Source organism: Sceloporus occidentalis, unplaced genomic scaffold, assembly GCF_023333645.1.
Source record: "Sceloporus occidentalis isolate IW3139 unplaced genomic scaffold, rSceOcc1.0.p SCAF_8, whole genome shotgun sequence".
In the NCBI taxonomy this organism is placed as follows: domain Eukaryota; kingdom Metazoa; phylum Chordata; class Lepidosauria; order Squamata; family Phrynosomatidae; genus Sceloporus; species Sceloporus occidentalis.
Window position 1 is genome coordinate 4399003 of NW_028316988.1, and position 6051 is coordinate 4405053.

The 6051-nt window shown below is 45.6% G+C and overlaps 1 long non-coding RNA gene across 1 annotated transcript; it reads left to right on the forward strand.

The window, feature by feature from the left end:
* Positions 1-1828: 1828 nt before the first annotated feature.
* LOC149307690 (uncharacterized) lies at positions 1829-3634 on the forward strand. Its single transcript, XR_016282180.1, has 3 exons — positions 1829-1967; positions 2331-2474; positions 3551-3634. It is a non-coding gene; the product is annotated as an uncharacterized LOC149307690 (long non-coding RNA).
* The last annotated feature ends 2417 nt before the right edge of the window (positions 3635-6051 follow it).

Below are 6051 nucleotides of genomic sequence, written 5' to 3' on the forward strand. Positions count from 1 at the left end.
GCCCACTGAAAGCATGACCCTGCTTCTGAAGACCTGGGGTTAAGCCCCCATTAAACTCCATGGGAACTATATTTCTGGGTAGACATTTCTTAGTGGAGCATTGGAAGTCTTAGTCCAGATTTCACAGTTATTAGTTCACTACATGCTACGTGCTGAATTGCAATTGGCTTTCTGCTCCTCTAGCTTGAAACACCTCTTACTACCAGGGCATACCCTTTTAGCAGAACCTAGGGGCATGTAACAAAGGACCTAAAGGACAAAGGAAAGGAAAGCAATGCCAAAGGTAGTTTTTTGTGGGTTTTTCGGGCTATGTGGGAGTGTTCTAGAAGAGTTTATTCCTGACGTTTTGCCAGCATCTGTGGCTGGCATCTCTGATGCATCACATAGCCCAAGAAACCCACAAAAAACTATGGATGCCGGCCATGAAAGCTTTCGACTTCATGATGCTAAAAAACTTACAAAATACCGGCAGACGTAACTCTTAGTGATCACCCTAAAACTGGATGGATGAGGAGGGAAATAAGCTAAATGGTGGCTGTGTGAAATGGGGGCAAGGCAACCATGTGCGGGTGGGACTAAGGAAATGCACATGTCCAATCTCTCTCTTTTCTTTTGGCCCCGCTCTCCTTTGGAAAGAAGAAAGGCTGGCTAAAAGGTGAGCCGGAGAGACTTAAGAGGGAGGCCAGTGTTGAGAGTGGTTGAAGAAGGGTGAGAGAGCAATGAGTGTCCGATGGTTCCCTTGGATCGTTGCCCCCTCCCCTCCAGCCCCACACTTGTGCTCCAGCCTCATTAGAGCGAAACCCCAATTCAATTAATAAGGAGGCTTCCCTAAACCCTCTCCGCTTTTGTCTTTCCGTTAATTGGTCTGGTCCTGCTGCTAAGAGGGAACTCTGTGCATTCCAAGGAGCCTGAGAACAACGCTGGCTGTGGGTCTCCACCCCACACCCATCCCTGCCATGGATCTTGGGGATGGAGAAAGGACAGCATAATTGGAGCCTCTTCCTTTGTGGGATTCACTCCCTCCGCATTCACAGGGAGGGGGTGACAGATGGGAATGGGATGGTGGCACCAGCCGGGCATGTCCAAAAGGCCTCCATTGATCCGCCACTGGGTTTGTGTGTGAATCTCGCCCATCCCAACTTTCCTATTGGTTGTGGAAGTGCAAAACAGTGTTAATAACCCATCTCAGGCCCCAAACACACTGCAGATATAAGCCACTTTGAGACGGCTTTAACTGCCCTGGCTCAATACTAGGGAACCCTGAGCATTGTAGTTTATTGTGGCCCCAGAGCTCTCTGACAGAGAAGGCTAAGACCCCATATAGACAAAGCTGCACTCCAGTCCTTAGGACTGGATCATGGCTTTGGTGTGGCTTCCGGCCTCTTGGGACGCATGCATCATTTAAACAGCATACCTCCAAAGTGACCCAAAGCAGCTTTATTTTGGCCTGTCTGTATGGGGCCTAAAATGTCTCACAAAACTAGTTTCCCTGTGCAGGGATTTGAACCCTGGTCTCCGGAGTCATAATCCAATGCTCAAACAACACTGCACCACTCTGGCTATCACTGGTGTAGCTAAGATTTTCCATCATAGGCCTATGTAATTGGTGCAAAAGGAGAAGAGCTGGGTTTTACTTTTCAGAAGGCAATGTGGTAGTCTTGTCCTTCCTCTGTCCTGGTATGTATGGTGTGTGTGTTTGCATATCTCTCTCTGTGGATTATTTAATGCATCAAATAGCACATTAGACAAGTCTTTTCTAGCATCCACAATAATGCAATTTTTAAAAGTATTTATTTATGTATTTATTATCACACACTCTCAGCCTCAGGGAAGGGAATGGCGAACCTCCTCTGGACAAATCTTGCCAAGAGAACCCCACAATAAGGTCGCCATAAGTTGGAAACAACATGAAGGCACACCATAACAGCAACAACGACCACAGGAAGAGAAAGTCAATAGAAGCCAAAGTGAGTAGCTTTTCTTGGTACCTCAAGGAAATGAACCCACAGAAAAAAAGGTTATGTATGGGCCTGAACAGACAGGCCCAAATAAAGCTGCTTCGGGTCACTTTGGAGGTATGCTATTTAAATGATGCATGTGTCCTACGAGGCCGGAAGCTGCGCCAAAGCCACAATCCAGTCCTAAGGACTGAAGCACAGCTTTGGTGTAGCTTCTGGCATCTTAAGATGCATGGGTCATTTAAACAGCATGCCTCCAAAGTTTGCCCTGTCTGTTCGGGCCCTATCCCTCCTACCTCTGTCCCCCACACCATAGTACTGAATGCAGCAGGTCATATATTCTGGCTTTCCCCCACATTCTTATTGTTCCAGATGGTATCAGCTCCCCCTTTTTTGCCTCTCTGGCCCCTGGGAGCACACATGGCAAGCAGCTGGAAGACAGAAGAGCAACAGCAGCCAGCCATACTGTAACTTGCCAAGAGCCACAGCAGGACAGGGGAGAGATGCATTGCCCAGGTTGGTTTCCTTGGAGACTGAAGTGGAGGAGACATAATGAGGGTTGCTGTCTTTATGCCACCCCTCCTTCCTCTGCATGGCCACCCTTTTACAACTGGGGAAAGGGGAGGTTTGCCCTTCTTGGAGAACTGGCCATCCTATTGTGCTGTTAATGGCAATGGAAAGTAGCAGATTCCACCATGCATTCCTTCTCAGCTGCCCCAGTGACTTATGGGGCTGCCTGTGGGGTGGCTCAGGAAGGGAAGGAGAATTAGAGGGAAAGAGAAGGTAGATTTTTAATGAAGCTGGCTTGCAGTATTCAGACCATTTCTGGGTATGTGTATGGATACCTTAGTCTTAGCAAAAACAATGAAGAGTCTTGTGGCATCTTAGGAACGTAGCAAGGTGCATGACATCTCAACTCTTGTCTCCCAACTCTCTGGGTTTTCAGTCTGGTTTCTTTCCTAGCCCTACCTGGAAGTCCCTGGCATCACTCATGGCTCATCCAAGCATTTGTGAGGCCTGACCCTGCTTAGCGTTCAAAATCAGGCAAGAGTGGCATGTTCAGGGTGATACATGGAAAGTTATTTTGTAATTACAGCCGGCCCTTGGAATTCGCCCCTTGGAGTTCCAAAACTTGAGCATATTCAAGCCCCATTGGCTTGAATGGGGCGCATGCATGTGGGACGCGTACCCCAGATGCGCACCCCATTGGGTTTAATGACAGTCGCCCCTCCACGGATTTTCAAGTCTGTGGATTTCAAGAGGCAACTGTATATCTGCCCAAAATAATGGCCTGTTAATGCCATGTGTGTATGTTCCCTTACATGTTTTTGTGCTTTTTTGGCCTTTACGCAACAGATGTATTTAGTTCATAGTTGCATAAACAGTTGTTGTTGTTTATATCATACTCTAAAATGGTGCAACTTTTCTACTCTGGTTAACCTATGCTTTGAGATGCTTTTAAAATGGGTATGTTTTTAAATGGTTTTCAATTCTGATGATGGTTATATTATAACTTTTGTATGATGTGAGTCATTTAGATGTAGGTTTGTATGACGTGAATAATTTAGCTGTAGTTTTTTAACTTTTATAAGGTGCTTTGAGTCCCAGCATTAGAAAAAGGCATGATATAAACAAAAATAATTAAAAAGAAGAAGAAGAAGAGGAGGAGGAGGAGGAGGAGGAGGAGGAAGAAGAAGAAGCAGCAGCAGCAGCAGCAGCAGCAGCTAGGAATGTAATGAGGTCCACTTTTCTAAGGTGAGTTTGGAATGAGGTGAGGAAGGGTATTAAAGCTGACCCTCCATATCCACAAATTATGTATGGATTCAACCATCTATACATAGCTTTAAAATATTCAAAAATGTATACATTCCAAAAAGCAAACCTTGATCTTGCTATTTTATATTCAGGGCACCATTTCACTATGCCATTGTATTTAATTAGATTTGAGCATCCACGGATTTTGATATCCATGATAACTGGAACCAAATCCCAGCAGATACAAAGGGTCCACTGTAATAGTTCAGTTTATGGAGTTCAGTTCTGAACCGAGTTCAGTGGTGACTTTGCTGTTCAAAATGGTAGATATCAGCATGACCAAGGATCCTCTCTTGTGCCATGAAACCATCATATATGAACATCAAGGGCCAATCCAAGCAGGTCGTCAGAGGAAAATCCTGCAGAATTGGTGAAATCCCACCATGAATGTACCAAGCATGGTTCTTTAAGCAGGCGTTTGTATGTTTGAGTACTCACAATTTGCAAAACCTCCTGAAAACAGGAAAGTGTTATCACAAAGGCATGAGTGGGACTTATGCAAAAGGACTGTATTCTCCTATGCCATGACTGAAGAAGCTCTTTTGGCCCAAGAGCCCAAACTACTTTCAAAGTAGGGCCACATTCCAATAAATGGGAATGGTGGGGCCAAAGGCTAAAGGAGTGGGGCCAAAGCCCCCAGCATATTTTATCTGGAGGCTTTTAATCCAGTGGGAGAAGCATTTTAGACTTTAAGAATGAGGGGAAAGCTGTAGAAAAGGTAAAAAAACCTCCAAACAATTAAGTAATGGTTAAGGAGTTTAGCTATTTGGAGAAGCCTAGAAGGCCAGATTCAGCCCCTGGGCCTGAGGTTCTGTGTTACACTTTTGTGCAATGAATAAGGGGAAGTGGACTATTGCAAAATAAATGAATGCACCATAGCATGGCATAGTGATAACAGAGGGAGTGATGTAGTGTGCATCCTTGTGTGCATGCTTTGGCATTTTTGAGCACAGAGGGATTGTAATGGCATCTCTACTTCCATCTGTGAAACAATCCAGAACATATGGGGCTTGGGAGAGTCAGAGGACCTTATTATTATAGCAGATGCGAAGGTCTCTTTCAGCAACCTTTTCAAAGGGGTTGAAAATCACTCTCTTCGATCTAGCTAAGCACGGATATCAGCCTGGCATTCTTCCACAGTTAGCTGAGCAGCTGCACTCAAGACATCTCGCCCCCCTCCACATAGAGCCCCATAGTGGTTTCCAGATGTTGCGCAGCCCTCCAAACAGATCTGTTTGCGTGCCATTGACAGGCCTCCCCCTTGTAAACCATGCCTTGTCTTTATCAAGGGAGCCCCTGAAAAGGAGAGGCCAAAGCAGAAAGCCAACCCTTTCTAAAGAGAGAGTCCCCTCTGCCTTTTCTCCATCCAGGAGCACCCCACCCACAGAGGGCTTTAGCCTGACCTAGAAACAAAGAGCCAACTGTGTATACCGTGTTGGGGTCACTGACCCACCCTATTGTCCAGGGGTCAGGGGGGTTGCACGCTCCGCCTTTTGACAGACTTTCCTGTCGTCCACGTTCAAAAGAAGAGAAAAGGGTAGAGTTTGCAACGACAACAGGGGTCAGGACCTGACCTATTGTGTCTCCCAGGGAGAAGGGGAAAAAAGACTTGGATGGGGTGCTCCACCAAAACTCAGCTCCTTGAGTGATGGGGGTCCCCACCCTTCTGTCCAATTTTGGGACGACTAATGTCAGACCTGACCTCTACGGTTTGCAAAACAACCCCTCGTTGGTTGGGACATGATCCTCTCTTTTGTCCCATAGAAGAAGATGAACCTCAGAGGTGTTTATGAAATCCCTTGCCGGGCATAACTCAACAACACAAAAGGGAGGCCTAGTACTGCCTTGGAAGGGAAACAGCCTTGGTGGAAGCATGCAGTGGCCTTTGTGAGTAGTTGGCATTCAGGAGACATCTCAATTTTACCAAAAGAGATCTGACAACATAAGCAGGAGCTGAAATGATGAAACAAGGTCTTCCGTCAATTTTACTTAATTTTATTTACAGTCTTTTACCATGTTCTTCATCTGCGAAGTCTCCCTGAGTGAATTACCAATCAGTAAAAATGAATCGGTCTTTACCATCCGATGTACTTGGAGGTTTTTTTTACAACACAAAAAGATATATTAATGGAGAGGGAAAAGGAAAACCTTCTTGTTGATCAAGCTGTGTCTGTGAACCTTAAAATCAAGGATAGATTTGGCTAATCTTTTATGGCATTCGTTTTTCAAACTTCCTATCTTTAGGTAATCCATCTCTGAAGATGCCAGCCACAGAGGC